Raw genomic sequence first — 24,416 nt, forward strand, 5'->3', positions numbered from 1 at the left:
GTTACCGTATTCTATTCATATTTAATGGGAATGTTGTAAGAACGTTTGTGTCCTGTTTTCTGTGGGTTAGGAGAATATTCCATCAACGTCCCACCAAACACACACAGGACATGGTTGTCATGTTCTCAGAACACAAGATATTAATGTACTAGACACATTAAATGAGAACCTTGTTGCCAAGCCAATCAAGGCCCTGATTGGTGAATCACTGACAGCTCCTTCGGCAAGGTCAGGCATACTCACACACAGGGATCCTTAACATAGTGTTTTCGACTGACATATTTGACATAATTACATTGTGCATGTTCATTTATACTGTATTTTATTATGCCGTCACCTGGGATTTGAACTCACAACCTCTTGGTTCACATTATTCCGATCTCCCTGATACTCTACCATGTCCACGTCAGGTATCAGATAATCTGACTATTCGTATCATTGATTTGATTTACTTACTTCAGCAATTTAATAGCTTTCTGTCTAGTTGTCTAATGTTGGTGGGGCATATTAACCTGTTTTAATGATACTCCTGAATCACTATGATCAATAAAATAGTTATTTTCTTGATTGTACTTTTAACAGAGCAGAGATTTACTTCAAAGTCAATTCACCCTATTGCTTACACCTACCAAGTTGTTTCAGAACTACACAAGTGTCTAAGGTGGAGGGATAGGGTTTGTCCTGGACAGGGCCTAACTACCGTATACTGACCCAAAAGGTACATTCCCTGGACAGGTCCTAACTACAGTATACTGGCCCAAAAGGTACATTCCCTGGACAGGTCCTAACTACATCATACTGGCCCAAAAGGTACATGCCCTGGACAGGGCCTAACTACAGTGTACTGGCCCAAAAGGTACATTCCCTGGACAGGTCCTAACTATCCTATACTGACCCAAAAGGCACATGCCCTGGACAGGGCCTAACTACAGTATACTGGCCCAAAATGTACATGCCCTAGACATGGCCTAACTGCAGAATACTGCCCCAAAAGTCACATGCCCTGGACAGGTCCTAACTACACTATACTGGCCCAAAAGGCACATTCCCTGGACAGGGCCTAACTATTCTATACTGGCCCAAAAGGCACATGCCCTGGACAGAGCCTAACTACAGTGTACTGGCCCAAAAGGCACATGCCCTGGACAGGGCCTAACTATTCTATACTGGCCCAAAAGGCTCATGCCCTGGACAGGGCCTAACTGCATTATACTGGCCCAAAAGACACATGCCCTGGACAGGTCCTAACTACACTATACTGGCCCAAAAGGCACATGCCCTGGACAGGTCCTAACTACACTATACTGGCCCAAAAGGCACATGCCCTGGACAAGGCATAACTGCATTATACTGGCCCAAAAGACACATGCCCTGGACAAGGCATAACTGCATTATACTGGCCCAAAAGGCACATGCCCCAGAGATATCCCTTATTGGGACAGCAGGTAGGGTGTTTGTCACTTTGCTGGTGGCCTGTGTTCGAGACGCGCTAGACGTTCTTAGTAATATATGTTGCTGTTGTTTTGAATTGCATTTATCAGACATTTCAAACATTTAGATGGACATCATGTTAGAACACTTGGAAATATTATTTAGGTATCTTTGTTTATTATCATAATTTATATAGAGTTCTCCTCTTTCACGCATTTCTGGTACTTTGGCTACCTGCCTTGTGCCTTTGACCTCAAGATGCTTTTTCAGGTTTGATGTGGTGTTTCTGGAGATAGAGATCAAAGCTGCCTCTGCGGAGTTTGCATTTCACAAAAATGTTGTTCTCTTTCTCCTCAATTAACTCAAAATAATGGGAGCATTTCCACAAGGAAAATGTTAAGCGGGGTAACAACACAGCTACCATCTTTCTTTGAATTAGGAATGTTAAAGATTGAAATAGATTGACAAGAGCTGATGTGTTCTACATGTTATATGTGGAGTAGATTTCAAAAAGATGGTAGCGAGTTCTCTTTGAAATGCTCAGCTATCTAGAATTGTATCAATTTCCAATGAGAAACACATTTTAATTAGATCAGATAGGTGTGTTGTAACTGTTGACAAATAGTGACATGAACATACAGTATATTCCTCAGAAAGTGAGAGTAGGGGGACTCCCCTAGCGGGTCTTGAACCCAGACCACCAGCAAAGCAACAAACACTGTCCCAATGAGGGATATATCTGGGGAATTTTATTTATTTTTTACCTTTATTTAACTAGGCAAGTCAGTTAAGAACAAATTCTTATTTTCAATGACGGCCAAGGAAAAGTAGGTTAACTGCCTTGTTCATGGGCAGAATGACAGATTTTTACTTTGTCAGCTCGGGGATATGATCTGGCAACCTTTCGGGTACTAGTCCAACACTCTAACCACTAGGCTACCTGTGCCTTCTGGGTCAGTATAGTGAGACCCTGTCCAGAAGAAACCCTTACCCCTCCTCTCTAGGCACCTGGGTATATCCGAAACAACTTGATAGGCACTTTAAATAAATCTCAGCTCTGTTAAAAGTCAATCATTTGTTTTATTGATCATAGTGATTCAGGAGCAGTCGAGGCTCATCAGAGGAAGAGGGGGAGGACCATCCTCCTCAATGAATTTCATAAAAAATGACAATAGTGAAACTTTAAAAAGGTAACCTTTTTAGATAAAACTACACTAAGTATGTTCACGTCACCAAATAATTGATTAAAACTCACTGTTTTGCTTATGAAGGTCTACAATAGCCTCAGCAGCACTCTGTAGGGTAGCACCATAGTGCAGCCTGATGACAGCTAGCTTCTGTCCTCCTCTGGGTACATTGACTTCAATACAAAACCTAGGAGGCTCATGGTTCTCAGAAATTATGATAACTTCTGGAGGACGTCCTCCAACCTATCAGAGCTCTTGCAGTATGAACTGACACATTGTCCACTTGATCAAAGTATCAGTAAATGTATCTAGTACTGAAAACATAAGTTACAGCTAGCTAGCACTGCAGTGCATAAAATGTGTGGAGTTGTTGACTCAAAGAGCGAGAAAGACAATAGTTGAACATTTTTGAACAAATGAATTGCTTCCAAAATGAAGGAGAAGCAAGAGAGAGAGCTAGCTATATTTGGTTGTATTTTTTTACTTTCACTTAGCTAGCAAATGCAGCTAGCTAGTTTAGCCTACTCAAATAGAGAGGGATGCTATGTTAGATAGCTGGCTATGGCTATTCAACACTGGAACTCTTCCAAGTCCAGGTACTGTAGCTCAGTCCGGCTTCCCTGTAGCTCAGTTGGTAGAGCATGGTGTTTGCAACACCAGGGTTGTGGGTTCGATTCCCACGGGGGGCCAGCACAGAAAAAAATGTATGAAATTGTATTACATTCACTACTGTAAGTCGCTCTGGATAAGAGCGTCTGCTAAATGACTAAAATGTAAAATGTAAGCTTTTGGTTTTATTAATTTATTACCACTGGGGCCCACCAGTGTATCTGCTAAACTGCTTATGCAGCTAACTAGTCTAGCCTAGCCTACTCAAACAGAGAGGGATGCTATGTTAGCTAACAGTAGCTGGCTATGGCTGTCCAACGCTGGAACTCTTCCAAGTCAAGGTAAGCTTTTGGTTGTATTAATTTATTGCACCGGTGTAACTGCTAAACAGCGTTCTGACTGTAAACTGTACTGCATGCTTGTAGCGGGTTTACTAACGCGTTAGTTCTGGTAGTTCTTGTTGACTCTGACTGTAAACTGTACTGCATGCTTGTAGCGGGTTTACTAACGCGTTAGTTCTGGTAGTTCTTGTTGACTCTGACTGTAAACTGTACTGCATGCTTGTAGCGGGTTTACTAACGCGTTAGTTCTGGTAGTTCTTGTTGACTCTGACTGTAAACTGTACTGCATGCTTGTAGCGGGTTTACTAACGCGTTAGTTCTGGTAGTTCTTGTTGACTCTGACGTGACATTGATGTATGCAGGCTGTATGTAGCGGTTAGATAATACACTGCTCAAAAAAATAAAGGGAACACTTAAACAACACATCCTAGATCTGAATGAAATAAATAATCTTATTAAATACTTTTTTCTTTACATAGTTGAATGTGCTGACAACAAAATCACACAAAAATAATCAATGGAAATCCAATTTATCAACCCATGGAGGTCTGGATTTGGAGTCACACTCAAAAGTAAAGTGGAAAATCACACTACAGGCTGATCCAACTTTGATGTAATGTCCTTAAAACAAGTCAAAATGAGGCTCAGTAGTGTGTGTGGCCTCCACGTGCCTGTATGACCTCCCTACAACGCCTGGGCATGCTCCTGATGAGGTAGCGGATGGTCTCCTGAGGGATCTCCTCCCAGACCTGGACTAAAGCATCCGCCAACTCCTGGACAGTCTGTGGTGCAACATGGCGTTGGTGGATGGAGCGAGACATGATGTCCCAGATGTGATCAATTGGATTCAGGTCTGGGGAACGGGCAGGCCAGTCCATAGCATCAATGCCTTCCTCTTGCAGGAACTGCTGACACACTCCAGCCACATGAGGTCTAGCATTGTCTTGCATTAGGAGGAACCCAGGGCCAACCGCACCAGCATATGGTCTCACAAGGGATCTGAGGATCTCATCTCGGTACCTAATGGCAGTCAGGCTACCTCTGGCGAGCACATGGAGGGCTGTGCGGCCCCCCAAAGAAATGCCACCCCACACCATGACTGACCCACCGCCAAACCGGTCATGCTGGAGGATGTTGCAGGCAGCAGAATGTTCTCCATGGCGTCTCCAGACTCTGTCACGTCTGTCACGTGCTCAGTGTGAACCTGCTTTCATCTGTGAAGAGCACAGGGCGCCAGTGGCGAATTTGCCAATCTTGGTGTTCTCTGGCAAATGCCAGACGTCCTGCACGGTGTTGGGCTGTAAGCACAACCCCCACCTGTGGACGTCGGGCCCTCATACTACCCTCATGGAGTCTGTTTCTGACCGTTTGAGCAGACACATGCACATTTGTGGCCTGCTGGAGGTCATTTTGCAGGGCTCTGGCAGTGCTCCTCCTGCTCCTCCTTGCACAAAGGCGGAGGTAGCGGTCCTGCTGCTGGGTTGTTGCCCTCCTACGGCCTCCTCCACGTCTCCTGATGTACTGGCCTGTCTCCTGGTAGCGCCTCCATGCTCTGGACACTACGCTGACAGACACAGCAAACCTTCTTGCCACAGCTCGCATTGATGTGCCATCCTGGATGAGCTGCACTACCTGAGCCACTTGTGTGGGTTGTAGACTCCGTCTCATGCTACCACTAGAGTGAAAGCACCGCCAGCATTCAAAAGTGACCAAAACATCAGCCAGGAAGCATAGGAACTGAGAAGTGGTCTGTGGTCACCACCTGCTGAACCACTCCTTTATTGGGGGTGTCTTGCTTATTGCCTATAATTTCCACCTGTTGTCTATTCCATTTGCACAACAGCATGTGAAATGTATTGTCAATCAGTGTTGCTTCCTAAGTGGACAGTTTGATTTCACAGAAGTGTGATTGACTTGGAGTTACATTGTGTTGTTTAAGTGTTCCCTTTATTTTTTTGAGCAGTATATAATATAATATATTATATATTATATAATATGAAGGTTTGGCTTGGAAAGGTTTTTTCGCCTGGTCACAGACAGCTGGTGTGTTGTGCACTGAAGTCCACAGGCGAAGGGAAGAGAAGGAATTATATATAGGAGCTAAGTGATCGTGCTGTTTTTATGAGGCTGCTATGAACGTGAACTGTTTGCGTGTTGTCATGGGTGGATTGGTTCCGCCTATTCTTTTGAAAAAAAAATATTAAACTGAAGCAAACGGAATGAAACGGGGATAAACATACCTGAGTTTGTCCAATAGAAACTCTCATTTGCAACTGTTGTTCTAATGATTACACCCTAGATCAGCTAGATGCAGGGAAGAGTGTGAAAGACGGTATTGAATGTGTCACTGTAGGTCACCTTGATTACTCAAAATTCTCTCAACCTGTTACGTTGTAAACTTTCATTCATAGGCTAGGTTGTAGCAACCGTAATGGGTACAGGGAGATTTCGAGTATCATATAGTAGCCTAAACCTATCTATGTTACATTGAACTGGGTGAATGGAATATGAATGAGAGTCATCCAATATGCTGTAATAGGAATACGGCCTTGCTCATGAAAAACAGGATTATCCTCCCTCATCTTAAAAAGAGGAGTATCATTAAAACAGGTTAATATGCCTCACGAACATTAGACAGCTATAGGTCCACAGAAAACCCTTACATTGCTGAAATAAGTCAATCAAATCAATGACGATAGAATAGTGTAATTAAGTGATACCTGATACGGACATGGTGGCGTAGGAGAAAGATCAGAGAACCATAAACCAAGAGGTTGTGAGTTCAAATAGCAGGTTAGGACATGTTGAATAATAATGATTGTATAAATGAACATGCGCAATGTAACCAAATATGTAAGTTGAAAACTCTATGTTAAAAGCACTGTTTGTGAGTATACCTACTGTATGAATGCACAATGTAATCATGTATGTGAAATATGTAGTGTAAGTTGAAAAAGCTGTATGTTAAAAGCACTAAGTGAGGATCTTTCACCTCGCTAACAGACAGCTGTGAATGGATCAGCAGTTCACGCATCAGGGCCCTGGCAACAGTAACCAGGCGTGATGTGTAATGAATAACAATTTATGGGGAGAATGTTTCTTTGGAACCATCAGGCGATGTCCTGACAACTGATACACATTGATACAAGTCTAGAACATTAATATCTTATGTTCTGAGAACACGGCAACCATGTTGTGTGTATGTTTGGTGGGACGTTGATGGAATATTCTCCTAACCCTCAGCAAACTGGACACATGAATGTTCTTGTAACGTCCCATAAAACGCGTCTAGAACGTCAATATTCTGAGAACATTGTAACCACGTTCTAGATAAATTCTGCTTGACTAAGGAAATGTTCTCCTAACTTTAACACCAAAGCATGCTAAAAGGGTTCTCAGAAGGTTTTAGCTAACATTGATAGAATGTTCTCTTAACTAACGGACAACTGAACACTCAAACATTAGGGGAACATTACGGGTAACATTACAAAAACATTCTCTCTCCCTAGAATGTTAGCTGGGTTGCTCTCTCTCACATACCACAGGGGAGAAACAGCAGAAACGCTTCCCCCTCTCATTTTCCCTTGCGCCCTCTCTCTCTCTGAAAATCTTCAATTACACCTCTATGGTGCATCACACCAGCAATTAAACCAATGCTTAATTAAAATAAAACCTACAATAGCGACAAAGATAACAGAGAGGGAGCGATGGAGCGAGGGAGAGAGAGAGAGAGAGAGGATGTCAGACATAATGAAGCAATAAAGACGTGATAGTCACACACATCACGGAAATAAAATAAATACAATTACAACTATTTTCCGTGCAGTAATTGACCTCTGTGTTGGTAATTGATCCCATGACGACAGATAGGGTTGAACAGAAATATTGTGTTATGACCCCTTAAAGAAGGCTGGATTGATGCTGATATGAGGTGATCTGATCCATTCTCCTATACCAGAGTATGACCTTTCCTCACACAGGAAGCGGTGCAGGTCCTATTCCATGCACTTGTCATCTGCGACTCTCTGCCGGCTGGGCTCCCTGCTTGTGCCATAAAACCACTGCAACCCATCCAGAACGACACAGCCCCCTTGGTAGAGGTCGAGCGATTATGATTTTTCAACGCCGATACAGATTAATCGGCCAATTTTTATATATATATATTTGTAATAATGACAATTACAACAATACTGAATGAAAAATGAACACTTTTATTTTAACTTAATATAATACATCAAATCTATTTAGTCTCAAATTAATAATGAAACATGTTCAATTTGGTTTAGATAATGCAAAAACAGTGTTGGAGAAGAAAGTAAAAGTGCAATATGTGCCATGTAAAAAAGCTAATGTTTAAGTTCCTTGCTCAGAACATATGAAAGCTGGTGGTTCAATATTCCCAGTTAAGAAGTTTTAGGTTGCAGTTATTATAGGATTTATGACACGTCGACTATTTCTCTCTATACCATTTGTATTTCATATACATTTGACTATTGGATGTTCTTACAGGCACGTTAGTATTGCCAGCCTAATCTCGGGAGTTGATAGGCTTGAAGTCATAAACAGCGCTGTGCCTCAAGCATTGCTAAGAGCTGCTGGCAAACACAGTAAAGTGCTGTTTGAATGAATGCTTACGAGCCTGCTGCTGCCTACCACCGCTCAGTTAGACTGCTCTATCAAATATCAAATCATAGACTTAATTATAATATAATGAACACAGAAATATGAGCCTTTGGTCATTAATATGGTCAAATCCGGAAACTATCATTTCGAAAACGAAACATTTTTCCTTTCAGTGAAATACGGAACCGTTCTGTATTTTATCTAACGGGTGGCATCCCTAAGTCTACATGTCTACATATTGCTGTTACATTGTACAACCTTCAATGTTATGTCATACTTATGTACAATTCTGGCAAATTAATTACGGTCTTTGTTAGGAAGAAATGATCTTCACACAGTTCGCAACGAGCCAGGCGGCCCAAACTACTGCATATACCCTGACTCTGCTTGCACTGAACGCAAGAGAAGTGACACAATTTCCCTAGTTAATATTGCCTGCTAACATGAATTTCTTTTAACTAAATATGCAGGTTTAAAAAATATATACTTCTGTGTATTGACTTTAAGAAAGGCATTGACGTTTATGGTTAGGTACATTTGTGCAACGATTGTGCTTTTGTTAAATCATCACCCGTTTGGCGAAGTTGAAGTAGGCTGTGATTCGATGATAAATTAACAGCCACCGCATTGATTATATGCAACGCAGGACAAGCTAGTTATCTTAGTAATATCATCAACCATGTGTAGTTAACTAGTGATTATGTTAAGATAGTTTTTTATAAGATAAGTTTAATGCTAGCTAGCAACTTACCTTGGCTCCTTGCAGCCACAGATACTTTTGACGCTGCACTCCGCAACAGGTGGTCAGCCTGCCACGCATTCTCCTCGTGGAGTGCAATGTAATTAGCCATAATCGGCGTCCAAAAAGGCCGATTACTGATTGTTATGAAAACTTGAAATCATCCCTAATTAATCGTCCATGCCGATTAATCGGTTGACCTCTACCCCTTGGTGTTCCACCTTCCCAAGTTCGCCCTTACTCTCTACTGCTTTCCTACGGAGCAGCAAGGGAACCTACCTACAGTATGCTCAAGCCCTACAGACCCAAGCACCTCTAGTCTCTGGGCCCCCCCACCCCTACGAAGGTCTCTTGCCCTCCCACCCCTACGATGGTCTCTTGCCCTCCCACCCCTACGATGGTCTCTTGGCCCTCCCACCCCTACAAAGGTCTCTTGGCCCTCCCACCCCTACGAAGGTCTCTGGGCCCCCCCACCCTACGAAGGTCTCTGGGCCCCCCACCCCTACAAAGGTCTCTTGCCCCCCCACCCATACAAAGGTCTCTGGGACCCCCCACCCCGACGAAGGTCTCTTGGCCCCCCACCCCTACGAAGGTCTCTTACCCCCACCCCTACGAAGGTCTCTTGGATCCCCCACCCCTACTAAGGTCTCTTCCTCTCCCACCCCTACGATGGTCTCTTGCCCCCCACCCCTACGAAGGTCTCTTCCCCTCCCACCCCTACGATGGTCTCTTGCCCCCCACCCCTACGAACGTCTCTTACCCCCCACCCCTACGATGGTTTCTTGGCCCCCCCACCCCTACGATGGTCTCTTGGCCCCCCACCCCTACGAAGGTCTCTTGCCCTCCCACCCCTACGAAGGCCTCTTACCCCCCCACCCCTACGAAGGCCTCTTACCCCCACCCCTACGAAGGTCTCTTACCCCCCACCCCTACGAAGGTCTCTTGCCCCCCAACCCCTACGATGGTCTCTTGGCCCTCCCACCCCTACTATGGTGTCTTGCCCCCCACCCTTACGAAGGTCTCTTACCCCCACCCCTACAAAGGTCTCTGTGCCCTCCCACCCCAACGAAGGTCTCTGTGCCCTCCCACCCCTACGAAGGTCTCTTGCCCCCCCACCCCTTCGAAGGTCTCTTGCCCCCCCACCCCTACGAAGGTCTCTTGCCCCCCCACCCCTACGAAGGTCTCTTGGCCCTCCCACCCCTACGAAGGTCTCTTGGCCCCCCACCCCTACGAAGGTCTCTTGGCCCCCCCACCCCTACGAAAGTCTCTTGCCCCCCCACCCCTACGAAGGTCTCTTGCCCCCCCACCCCTACGAAGGTCTCTTGCCCTCCCACCCCTACGAAGGATATCTTGCCCCCCCACGAAAGTCTCTTGGCCCCCACGAAGGTCACTTGGCCCCCCACCCCTACGAAGGTCTCTTACCCCCACCCCTACGATGGTCTCTTGGCCTCCCCACCCCTACGAAGGTCTCTTGCCCCCCCACATAGATTGAAATGTAAAGGTAATTTCCATTTCAGCCGACATATTGAGCGTTTATCTGAAAGCACTCTCTGCGAACGCGGGAACATAGCCTTTAAATGCCAATCGCGCTACAAAGCAGATCTTCCGTGGTATGATTTAATTGAGCCCTATCACGAAATGAAAAAAATATGTAAATCCATGGTGGGCTGAAGAGTGAACAGACTGTGACTAGTTGATCTTTACATAGGTTATACACACACTCTCTAGAGGGGATAGGAGGTGAAAGTATGATGGATCACTGTGTCTGTGGTGCAGTTTAATAAAGTAACTGTTGTGAAGGGTATACCATGGTATATCACTTCCCCATATGGCATGGAACACAACTGTCCAGCTCTGTGGAGTCAAATTCATCCCCATGCAGCATATTCACTACATATCCTTTCATTGTTCTGCTTCTGCTCCTTCTTCTATAACAGAGAATTACAGAAAGCCTAAATGAGTGCTTTGATACGTCATAAAACCCAGATACTGGGGGAACAACTCAGATGAACACATTGAACTGCTTATTGAGGGTTGAGTGACATCAACATTTCTAGTCCCCTCTACTGTTTATCCCACCTCACCCATCCTCATTCCCTGTTTATCCCTAGTCCTAATCTGCCTCATCAGGATACAGGAGCTGTTGTCTTTGCCACCCCAGATTAGCTGGCCAGATTGGAAGACCATTAGGAGAATTTGGAGTTTTGATTGAGGATTGGGGATGACCGGGAAAACCGAGAAATATAATACTTTTCTATGTGGAAAAAGGGGGCATACTCAGTTTGGAATGATCCTTTCCATCACCCTTTGAGAATAGGGATTAGGGACTAGAGTTAAATTAATTCAAAATGGACCAACCCATATAACTTTCAAAATACAGAAACAGAGCCGGTGTGATGCAAAACACAGCAAAATGCATCATACTGGCTGTGTTTCTGTATTTGGAAAGTTATAAACTCAGCAAAAAAAGAAACATCCTCTCACTGGCAACTGAGTTTATTTTCAGCAAACTTAACATGTGTAAATATTTGTACGAACATAACAAGATTCAACAACTGAGACATAAACTGAACAAGTTCCTCAGACATGTGACTAACAGAAATTGAATAATGTGTCCCTGAACAAAGGGGGGGGGGTCAAAATCAAAAGTACCAGTCAGTATCTGGTGTGGCCACCAGCTGTATTAAGTACTGCAGTGCATCTCCTCCTCATGGACTGCACCAGATTTGCCTGTTCTTGCTGTGAGATGTTACCCCACTCTTCCACCAAGGCACCTGCAAGTTCCCAGACATTTCTGGGGGGAATGGCCCTAGCCCTCACCCTGCGATCCAACAGGTCCCAGATGTGCTCAATGGGATTGAGATCCAGGCTCTTCGCTGGCCATGGCAGAACACTGACATTCCTGTCTTGCAGGAAATCACACACAGAACGAGCAGTATGGCTGGTGGCATTGTCATGCTGGAGGGTCATGTCAGGATGAGCCTGCAGGGAGGGTACCACATGAGGGAGGAGGATGTCTTCCCTTAAAGCACAGCGTTTAGATTGCCTGCAATGACAACAAGCTCAGTCCGATGATGCCGTGACACACCGCCCCAGACCATGACGGACCCTCCACCTCCAAATCGATCCCGAGTACAGGCCTCGGTGTAACGCTCATTCCTTCGACGATAAACGCGAATCTGACCATCACCCCTGGTGAGACAAAACCGCGACTCGTCAGTGAAGAGCACTTTTTGCCAGTCCTGTCTGGTCCAATGACGGTGGGTTTGTGCCCATAGGCAATGTTGTTGCTGGTGATGTCTGGTGAGGACTTGCCTTACAACAGGCCTACAAGCCCTCAGTCCAGCCTCTCTCAGCCTATTGCGGACAGTCTGAGCACTGCTGGAGGGATTGTGCATTCCTGGTGTAACTCGGGCAGTTGTTGGTGCCATCCTGTACCTGTCCCGCAGGTGTGATGTTCAGATGTACCAATCCTGGGCAGGTGTTGTTACACATCGTCTGCCACTGCGAGGACGATCAGCTGTCCGTCCTGTCTCCCTGTAGCGCTGTCTTAGGCGTCTCACAGTACGGACATTGCAATTTATTGCCCTGGCCACATCTGCAGTCTTCATGCCTCTTTGCAGCATGCCTAAGGCACGTTCATGCAGATGAGCAGGAACCCTGGGCATCTTTCTTTTGGTATTTTTCAGAGTCAGTAGAAAGGCTTCTTTAGTGTCCTAAGTTTTCATAACTGTGACCTTAATTGCCTACCGTTTGTAAGCTGTTAGTGTCTTAATGACCGTTCCACAGGTGAATGTTCATTAATTGTTTATTGTTCATCGAACAAGCATGGGAAACTGTGTTTAAACCCAATACAATATAGATCTGTGAAGTTTTGATTTTTACGAATTATGTTTGAAAGACAGGGTCCTGAAAAAGGGACGTTTCTTTTTTTGCTGAGTTTACATCTTGAAAACTTGATTGCTGACATGCAAAAGATATTTAGGGACTATATCAACAATGGACTAATGAAACAAATACCAAAAGATGGTTTTTGGATGGGGCTTTCCTTTAAAATCAACTCTCAGCATGGCTGTGTTCTCTTTCTTTACCCTGCCAAGCGAATATGAATACATTACCAATGAAGAAACGTCTTCAAAATATTCTTCAAAATGTCTTCAAAATATTCCTTCATATCTAGGGAATAGTTGTTCTGAAGACAGCAACTGATTTAACGTGTTGCCTATTTCAATGCAGCGAGTCTGGACATTTAAAATACAGAGCACACTGTCGTTGTACAGATGACTATTTAAAAAGGTAATTGGTTGGTGTAGTAGAGTAATAGATTGATTAACTGATTGGCCCAGCTGATCATTTGGCTGATTGATTTGCCCATTGATCTGCAGACTAATTGATTTGTTGCTGAGATCCCCAGAGGGATTGGTCGACCAGTGAAGGCGGTGTGGGTTCAATACCCAAGATGAACGTTTTCTCTCGACATAACCCGGTGTCAATAGGTGAATGTTTTCTATATACATAACCCGATGTCAATAGGTGAATGTTTTCTCTCAACATAACCCGGTGTCAATAGGTGAATGTTTTCTCTCAACATAACCCAGTGTCAATAGGTGAATGTTTTCTATATACATAACCCGATGTCAATAGGTGAATGTTTTCTATATACATAACCCGGTGTCAATAGGTGAATGTTTTCTATATACATAACCCGATGTCAATAGGTGAATGTTTTCTATATACATAACCCGGTGTCAATAGGTGAATGTTTTCTATATACATAACCCGGTGTCAATAGGTGAATGTTTTCTATATACATAACCTGGTGTCAATAGGTGAATGTTTTCTCTCAACATAACCTGGTGTCAATAGGTGAATGTTTTCTATATACATAACCCGGTGTCAATAGGTGAATGTTTTCTATATACATAACCCGGTGTCAATAGGTGAATGTTTTCTCTCAACATAACCCGGTGTCAATAGGTGAATGTTTTCTCTCAACATAACCCGGTGTCAATAGGTGAATGTTTTCTATATACATATCCCGGTGTCAATAGGTGAATGTTTTCTATATACATAACCCGGTGTCAATAGGTGAATGTTTTCTCTCAACATAACCCGGTGTCAATAGGTGAATGTTTTCTATATACATAACCCGGTGTCAATAGGTGAATGTTTTCTATATACATAACCCGGTGTCAATAGGTGAATGTTTTCTCTCAACATAACCCGGTGTCAACAGGTGAATGTTTTCTATATCCATAACCCGGTGTCAATAGGTGAATGTTTTCTCTCAACATAACCCGGTGTCAATAGGTGAATGTTTTCTATATACATAACCCGATGTCAATAGGTGAATGTTTTCTATATACATAACCCGGTGTCAATAGGTGAATGTTTTCTCTCAACATAACCCGGTGTCAATAGGTGAATGTTTTCTCTCAACATAACCCGGTGTCAATAGGTGAATGTTTTCTATATACATAACCCGGTGTCAATAGGTGAATGTTTTCTCTCAACATAACCCGGTGTCAATAGGTGAATGTTTTCTCTCAACATAACCCGGTGTCAATAGGTGAATGTTTTCTATATACATAACCCGGTGTCAATAGGTGAATGTTTTCTATATACATAACCCGATGTCAATAGGTGAATGTTTTCTATATACATAACCCGGTGTCAATAGGTGAATGTTTTCTCTCAACATAAGCCGGTGTCAATAGGTGAATGTTTTCTATATACATAACCTGGTGTCAATAGGTGAATGTTTTCTCTCAACATAACCCGGTGTCAATAGGTGAATGTTTTCTATATACATAACCCGGTGTCAATAGGTGAATGTTTTCTATATACATAACCCGGTGTCAATAGGTGAATGTTTTCTCTCAACATAACCCGGTGTCAATAGGTGAATGTTTTCTATATCCATAACCCGGTGTCAATAGGTGAATGTTTTCTCTCAACATAACCCGGTGTCAATAGGTGAATGTTTTCTCTCAACATAACCCGGTGTCAATAGGTGAATGTTTTCTATATACATAACCCGGTGTCAATAGGTGAATGTTTTCTATATACATAACCCGATGTCAATAGGTGAATGTTTTCTATATACATAACCCGGTGTCAATAGGTGAATGTTTTCTCTCAACATAAGCCGGTGTCAATAGGTGAATGTTTTCTATATACATAACCCGGTGTCAATAGGTGAATGTTTTCTCTCAACATAACCCGGTGTCAATAGGTGAATGTTTTCTATATACATAACCCGATGTCAATAGGTGAATGTTTTCTATATACATAACCCGGTGTCAATAGGTGAATGTTTTCTCTCAACATAACCCGGTGTCAATAGGTGAATGTTTTGTATATACATATCCCGGTGTCAATAGGTGAATGTTTTCTATATACAGGGGGTACCGGTACAGAGTCAATGTGCACGAGCACAGCACCGGTTAGTCGGGGGGACCTGTGTCATTTGAGGAACAAAAGGCTGGATCTACAACAAGTTGTTGTTAGTATAGAGACGGCTACAGCTGATAGGCCAAGTGCTAGTAGAGGAAAACAGACACAGTATATATGATAGAGGTAGAACTATCAGAGTGAAGAGAGAGGGAATCAGACACAGTATATATGGTAGAGGTAGAACTATCAGAGTGAAGAGAGAGGGAATCAGACACAGTATATATGGTAGAGGTAGAACTATCAGAGTGAAGAGAGAGGGAATCAGACACAGTATATATGGTAGAGGTAGAACTATCAGAGTGAAGAGAGAGGGAATCAGACACAGTATATATGATAGAGGTAGAACTATCAGAGTGAAGAGAGAGGGAATCAGACACAGTATATATGATAGAGGTAGAACTATCAGAGTGAAGAGAGAGGGAATCAGACACAGTATATATGGTAGAGGTAGAACTATCAGAGTGAAGAGAGAGGGAATCAGACACAGTATATATGATAGAGGTAGAACTATCAGAGTGAAGAGAGAGGGAATCAGACACAGTATATATGATAGAGGTAGAACTATCAGAGTGAAGAGAGAGGGAATCAGACACAGTGTATATGGTAGAGGTAGAACTATCAGAGTGAAGAGAGAGGGAATCAGACACAGTATATATGATAGAGGTAGAACTATCAGAGTGAAGAGAGAGGGAATCAGACACAGTATATATGGTAGAGGTAGAACTATCAGAGTGAAGAGAGAGGGAATCAGACACAGTATATATGGTAGAGGTAGAACTATCAGAGTGAAGAGAGAGGGAATCAGACACAGTATATATGGTAGAGGTAGAACTATCAGAGTGAAGAGAGAGGGAATCAGAGAGCTAGAGAGGGAGAGAGAGAGCGCGAGAGAGAGCGCGAGGGAGAGAGCGAGAGAGAGAGAGCGGCAGAGAGAGGGAGGCAGAGAGAGAATGTGAGTGTGAATAATACATGCATCTCTCCGTGCCCCAGTGTAAATATATACATATTACACATGGCATGAATATTTAATACATTCATTTCACACACTCTTTTGGGACTGGTCGTCTCGTGGGAGAATCCTCCTCCAAATCAGAACTCATCGCTGCCATTTAAAATAAAACCCAAGTGGCGTTTCTGACATCACTAATTGGACATATGGTAATGGAAGCCTGCACAGTCAAACATTCTGGAGATGGGGATATGATCTATCCACCCCTCATCTCAGGATTATAGCTGGGTAGCTTCAGATGATCCAGGTGGTCCAGTTTAGAAATGTAAGAGACTTACCCCACTGGACACAAACTGTTTGAATCAACGTTGTTTCAACATAATTCCTCAATTTATTGTGACGTGGAAAATACATTGGATTTGCAAAAAAGTCATCAACGTAAACTGTTGTTTTGAGGATAACATTTAGACCACAGGATTATGTCACCATGGTAACCAATGTTCAACATAGAAAAACCTTGTATAAAATATGGTGAATTTTCAGTAAATCAAACATTTAAAGAATGATTTGATTTAGTGCTATTCTTTAACTTAGATTTTTGGTTGAGCTGTAGATCCAACATATTAATGGTTGAGATGGAAATCGAACAAATGAATTATTAATTTGTAGATAAACTGGAATTAAAGCCAGACTAAGTCAGTGGTACAGATGGAACTATCCAAGCAGAAGATACATCTCCTTTAAATGTTGATAATGGTTGTGTTAACAACCAAACACAATTCAATATTACTCTTTGCAATACAGTAAATAGCCTATTAATGTGTCGACAAGTTAACTATGATATGCTGGATTCACTGCCCCAATGGTCCCGTGTGGCTCAGTTGGTAGAGCATGGCAACGCTAGGGTTGTGGGTTCGATTCCCACACGGGGACCAGTATGAAAATGTATGCACTCACTACTGTAAGTCTCTCTGGATAAGTGCATTAGCTATATTACTAAAATGTACACTAAAATTAAAGTTTAAGAACAGGATTAAGCAAGTGGCTCAGAGGAAACTGTCCAAGCATTAGAGTTCCTTTAAATGTTGATATTTTGTTGTCAATCAAAAACAATTCAATGTTACTTTTGTAATACACTAAATAGTCTAAAGTTAAGGCTATTTTACAAACTAATGTAACAGTATTTATTCAAACTTAAAATGAGTAACACATCCATGGCCACATTGAGGTTACTATAACTATATATTACTTCTAATGTAATCATATATAGCATGCATGTTCAAGATAGAATGCAAAGGTCCCTGGTCTGTGGAGATCTACACAATTGCTGTAATAATCTGTGCAGAATCTCAAACAGCACTGACCATGTATTTTTAATGTAATCGCAACCAGGTCATTTGGTTCTGCTATTAGATGAAGCACTGTGATAACACATTAAGTTGTACATAAGTTGTACATACAGAATATCTGACATTGTATTCCCATTTGAACTTTGTTGTGCTTTTAAATAGTTGAAAGCGCAGTGATAACACTTTAAGATGACAACTAAACCAAAAATCAGACATTGGTTTTCCATTGGAATTTGGTTGTAGGCTTTTAGATAGTTGAAAGCATAGTGATAACACATTGACAACTTCTGGCTGTTTTTTTGACTGGGTGAATAAAGGTTGAAATCTCATTGATCGTCTCAACCAAATATTACCCAAATGTCCACGTTGAAATGACATGGTGTGGCCTGTAGGACACTGCAGGTGGTACTGAAACCTTGTCACCTTTATCTGTGATGTACATTAGAGTATTAAGAAGGAAAGGGGAAGGGGGATACCTAGTCAGTTGTACAACTGAATGCATTCAACTGAAATGTGTCTTCCACATTTAACCCAACCCCTCTGAATCAGAGAGGTGCGGAGGGCTGCCTTAATCCACATCCACGTCTTCAGCGCCCGGGGAACAGTGGGTTAACTGCCTTGCTCAGGGGTAGAACGACAGATTTTTACCTTGTCAGGTTAGGGATTCGATCCAGCAACCTTTCGGTCAGAGTACAGGTTACTAGGACAGATAGTATTTACATCCCTTGACTTTTCGTTGTGTTACAGCCTGAATTTAAAATGGATTAAATTGAGATTGCGTATCACTTGCTGACACACAATACCCCCATAATGTCAAAGGGGAATTATGTGTTCAGATATTGTTTTACAAATGAATGTAAAATGAAAAGCTGAAATGTCTTGAGTCTATAAGTATTCAACCCCTTTGTTATGACAAGCCTAAATATGTTCGGTAGTAAAAATATGCAGAACAAGTCAAATAAGTTGCATGGACTCACTCTGTGTGCAATAATAGTGTTTAACGTGATTTTTTAATGACTACCTCCTCTCTGTTCCTCACACATACAATTATCTGTAAGGTCCCTAAGTCGAGCAGTGAATTTCAAACAGATTCAACAACAAAAACAAGGGAGGTTTTCCAATGCCATGCAAAGAAGGGCACTTATTAGCAGATGGGTAAAAAAAGCAGACATTGAATATCCCTTTGAGCATGGTGTTATTAATTAGACTTCGGATGGTGTATCAATGCACCCAGTCACTACAAAGATACAGGCACCGTTCCTAACTCAGTTTAATGGCTGTGATAGGAGAAAACTGAGGATGGATCAACAACATTGTAGTTACTACACAATACTAACCTAAATTAGAGTGAAAAGAAGCAAGCCTGTACATAATACAAATATTCCAAAACATGCATCCTGTTTGCAATAAGGCACTAAAGTAATACTGCAAGAAATGTGGCAAAGAAATTCACTTTATGTCCTGAATACTAAGCGTTATGTTTGGGGCAAATCCAACACAACACATCACTGAGTACCACTCTTCATATTTTCAAGCATGGTGGTGGCTGCATCATGTTTTGGGTATTCTTGTCATTGGTTAGGATTAGGGAGTTTTTTTAGGATAAAAATAAACGAAATAGAGCTAGACACAGGCAAAATCCTAGAGGAAAACCTGGTTCAGTCTGCTTTCCAACAGACACTGGGAGACAAATTCCCCTTTCAGCAGCACAATAACCTAAAACCCATGGCCAAATATACATTGGATTTGCTTACCAAGATGACACTTAATGTTCCTGAGTGGCCTAGTTAATGAAAATCTATGGTAAGACTTTAAAATGGCTGTCTAGCAATGATCAAAAACCAACTTGACAGAGCTTGACATTTATTTTTTTAAGAATAATGTCCAAATATTGTACAATCTAGGTATGCAAAGCTCTGAGACTTACACAGAAAAACACACAGCTGTAATCTCTGCCAAAGGTGACTCTAACAGGTATTGACTCAAGGGGTGTGAATATTTATGTAAAAAAAATTGAATTAATTAATTTTGAATTCAGGCTGTAACAACAAAATGTCTTATAAGTCAAGGGGTGTGAATACTTTCTGAAGGCACTGTAGGTGTTCTGATATATGCATACCCATGATCCACCTTATGGCTGTCAGCTAGGCTTACTTTATGTCTTGGCCCTGTGCCCTAACAATTCTTAGTTGAGGTAATCTTAGGATTAGTGGTCCCAGTGTACATCCGGCTTCAGGTTACACCCCATTCATCCTCACAAGAGTAAATATTTAACAAATATACTTAATGGTCCCCCTGCCACTGTAGAGAGGAATACTTTGCTTCAGCCCACCTGGACGTCACTGATTGATCTAGTAACCCATTTACAAACTATGGACCTCTGGCTCTACTCCGGCATAGCTGGGGTCTGCATAGCTTCAGGAGTCCAGCACCCTTCACAGGAACATTCATTGTAGGCTAGAACAGGGCAGGCATAAAGACAAGTAACCATGACTATTTATTCTGTCTTAACACATTACAAGTAACTACGATAAATACTGAACAAAAATATAAACGCAATCTGTAAAGTGTGGGTCCCATGTTTCATGAGTTGAAAGAAAAGATCCCAGAAGTTATCCATACGCATAAAAAGCTTATTTCTCTCAAATTCTGTGCACAAATTTGTTTACATCCCTGTTAATGAGCATTTCTCCTTTGCCAAGATAATCCATCCCCTGACAGGTGTGGTATGTCAAGAAACTGATTAAACAGCATGCTCATTACACAGGTGCACCTTGTGCTGGGGACAACAAAAGGCCACTAAAATGTGCAGTTTTGTCACACAATGCAATGCCAAAGATGTCTCAAGTTGAGGGAGTGTGCCATTGACATGCTGACTATAGGAATGTCCACCAGAGCTGTTGCCAGATAATTGAATGTTCACTTCTCTACCATAAGCCGCCTCCAACGTTGTTTTAGAGAATTTGGCATTACGTTCAACCGGCCTCACAACCGCAGACCACGCGTTACCACACGAGTCTGGGACCTACACATCTGGCTTCTTCACCTGCAGGATCGTCTGAGATCAGCCACCCGTACAGCTGATGAAGCTGTAGGTTTGCACAACTGAAGAATTTCTGCCCAAACTGTCAGAAACCATCTCGGGAAGCTCATCTGCGTGCTCGTCATCCTCACCAGGGTCTTAACCTGACTGCAGTTCAGTGTCGTACAGTTGAAGTCAGAAGTTTACATACACTTAGTTTGGAGTTTTTCAACCACTCCACAAATTTCTTGTTAACAAACTATAGTTTTGGCAAGTCGGTTAGGACATCTACTTTGTGCATGACACAAGTCATTTTACCAACAATTGTTTACAGACAGATTATTTCACTTATAATTTCCTATATCACAATTCCAGTGGGTCAGAAGTTTACATCCACTAAGTTGACTGTGCCTTTAAACAGCTTGGAAAATACCAGAAAATGATGTCAGGGCTTTAGAAGCTTCTGATAAGCTAATTGACATAATTTGAGTCAATTGGAGGTATACCTGTGGAAGTATTTCAAGGCCTACCTTCAAACTCAGTGCCTCTTTGCTTGACATCATGGGAAAATCAAAAGAAAGACCTCAGAAAAAAATGATAGACCTCCACAAGTCTGGTTCATCCTTGGGAACAATTTCCAAACGTCTGAAGGTACCACGTTCATCTGTACAAACAATAGTACGCAAGTATAAACACCATGGGACCACGCAGCCGTCATACCGCTCAGGAAGGAGACGCTTTCTGTCTCCTAGAGATGAACGTACTTTGGTGTGAAAAGTGCAAATCAATCCCAGAACAACAGCAAAGGACCTTGTGAAGATGCTGAAGGACACAGGTACAAAAGTATCTATATCCACAGTAAAACAAGACCTATATCGACATAACCTGAAAGGCCGCTCAGCAAGGAAGAAGCCACTGCTCCAAAACCGCCATAAAAAAGCCAGACTACGGTTTGCAACTGCACATGGGGACAAAGATCATACTTTTTGGAGAAATGTCCTCTGGTCTGATGAAACAAAAATAGAACTGTTTGGCCATAATGACCATCGTTATGTTTGGAGGAAAAAGGGGGAGGCTTGCAAGCCGAAGAACACCATCCCAACCGTGAAGCACGGGGGTGGCAGCATCATGTTGTGGGGGTGCTTTGCTGCAGGACTGGTGCACTTCACAAAATAGATGACATCATGAGGGGGGAAAATTATGTGGATATATTGAAGCAATCTCAAGACATCAGTCAGGAAGTTAATGCTTGGTCGCAAATGGGTCTTCCAAATAGACAATGACCCCAAGCATACTTCCAAAGTTGTGGCAAAATGGCTTAAGGACAACAAAGTCAAGGTATTGGAGTGGCCATTACCTGACCGCCCGGACCTCAGTCCTATAGAAAATGTGTGGGCAGAACTGAAAAAGCGTGTGCGAGCAAGGAGGCCTACAAACCTGACTCAGTTACACCAGCTCTGTCAGGAGGAATGGGCCAAAATTCACCAAACATATTGTGGGAAGCTTGTGGAAGGCTACCCGAAACATTTGACTCACGTTCAACAATTTAAAGGCAATGCTACCAAATACTAATTGAGTGTATGTAAACTTCTGACCCACTGGGAATGTGATGAAAGAAATAAAAGCTGAAATAAATCACTCTCTACTATTATTCTGACATTTCCCAGTCTTAAAATAAAGTGGTGATCCTAACTGACCTAAGACAGGGAATTTTGACTCTGATTAAATGTCAGGAATTGTGAAAAACTGAGTTTAAATGCATTTGGCTAAGGTGTATGTAAACTTCCCACTTCAACTGTAACTGACTTCAGTGGGCAAATGCTCACTTTTTATTGCCACTGGCACATTGGAGAAGTGTGCTCTTCACCGTTGAATCCCGGTTTCATCTGTACCTGGCAGATGGCAGACGTATGGCGTCATGTGGGCGAGCGGTTTGCTTATGTCAATGTTGTGAACAGAGTGTCCCATGGTGGCAGTAGGGTTATGGTATGGGCAGGCATAAGCTACGGACAATGAACACAATTGCATTTTATCGATGGCAATTTTATCAATGGTAATAACATGACGAGATCCTGAGGCCCATTGTCGTGCCGTTCCTCCGCCGCCATCACCCCATGTTTCTGAATGATAATGCTCCATGTTGCAAGGATCTGTACACAATTCCTGGAAGCTGAAAATGTCCCAGTTCTTCCATGGTCTGTATACTCACCAGACATGTCACCCATTGAGCATGTTTGGTATGCTCTGAATCGACGTGTACGACAGCGTGTTCCAGTTCCCTCCAATATCCAGCAACTTTGCACAGCCATGAAAAGGAGTGTGACAACATTCCACAGGCCACAATCAACAGCCTGATCAACTCAATGAGAAGGAGTGGTGTCGCGCTACAGACTGGTTCTGATCCACGCCCCTACCTTTTTTTTAAGGTATCTGTGACCAACAGATGCATATCTGTATTCCCAGTGAGGTTAAATCCATAGATTAGGGACTGATTAATTTATTTTAATTGACTGATTTCCTTATAGGAACGAACTGTAAGTTAGTCAAATTGTTGCATGTTGCATTAATATTTTTGTTCAGTGTATTTCCCATGAACACTGCTAGCATCAAAACCCTCTATAGACGGCATCAAATCCTAGCAGCATTCCAGAACCCACGTGCTGGCATCAGAACCTAGCAGCATTCCAGAACTCACTGTTTGAACTCAACCAGTCAGGGCAGTCGTTACCATTATGCAGTCGTTGCCATAGCTAAACTAAAGTAGATGACACCTACACAAACTGCTAAAGCCAACAACAGATCTGCAACAACCACTGCCTCCACAGAGACTGGTATCTGCCTCCACATAGACTGGTATCTGCGTCCACAGAGACTGGTATCTGCCTCACTCACCCTCACAGGGCACAGAGTTATGGAAGCATGCGTTACTGTAAAGCACTTTGTGACAATTGTAGCTGTATAAATGGTTATACAAATACATTTGATTGATTGATGAGGTCTCTCATAAGGATACACTGTTTACTTTCCATGTGTCTGTGCAAGAAAGAGAGAAAGAGAGAAAGAGATGGGGTTGTAGGGAATGAAAATAAGGGGTTCAGATTGATTTAGGGAGAGATAGAGAGACGGAGAAAGAGAGAGTTTTCCAAGCCAAAGAACCACAGAGAATTCCTGGTGATCAAAGGACATCATCTCAGTTCCTCCTCATCCCCTCTCTTCATATCTTTTCTGACGGTATTGCCAAATTTCCATGAGTGCCAGTCGAGAAGCATATCAAATATTCTGTGTAATCTGCCAACAGAGAGCCAAACTTTTTCATAAACTGACATCTAACCATACATTTCTGACAGGCAGCAGGCTAAAAAGGAAGCCTGGATGTGTGTCTTCTCCGCAGTCAAAACCCACAGCAGCCAATACACCATGCTATGTCCCCCTCAGGAAAGCACTCAAAGGGTGTGTGATGATGTAACTAACATCGCAGATTAAATCTAGGACACTCAACTCCCTATACGTACTCAAAATATTTCAGTAGAGTTCAAAGGTTGGAGGAACCCTCTGGATCTCAACCCACAGCAAATCACATCTACTTTAGATCTCCCACACAGGGGGCCACCATTTAAAATGAAGCTTCGGCATAGTCCAATATACTTTATTTGAGCATTCGGCATGCAAGTGTAGGAGTTCCATGATCTTTTATCCTATTCCATACCATG

Source organism: Salmo salar, chromosome ssa10, assembly GCF_905237065.1.
Source record: "Salmo salar chromosome ssa10, Ssal_v3.1, whole genome shotgun sequence".
Taxonomy (NCBI): Eukaryota; Metazoa; Chordata; class Actinopteri; order Salmoniformes; family Salmonidae; genus Salmo; species Salmo salar.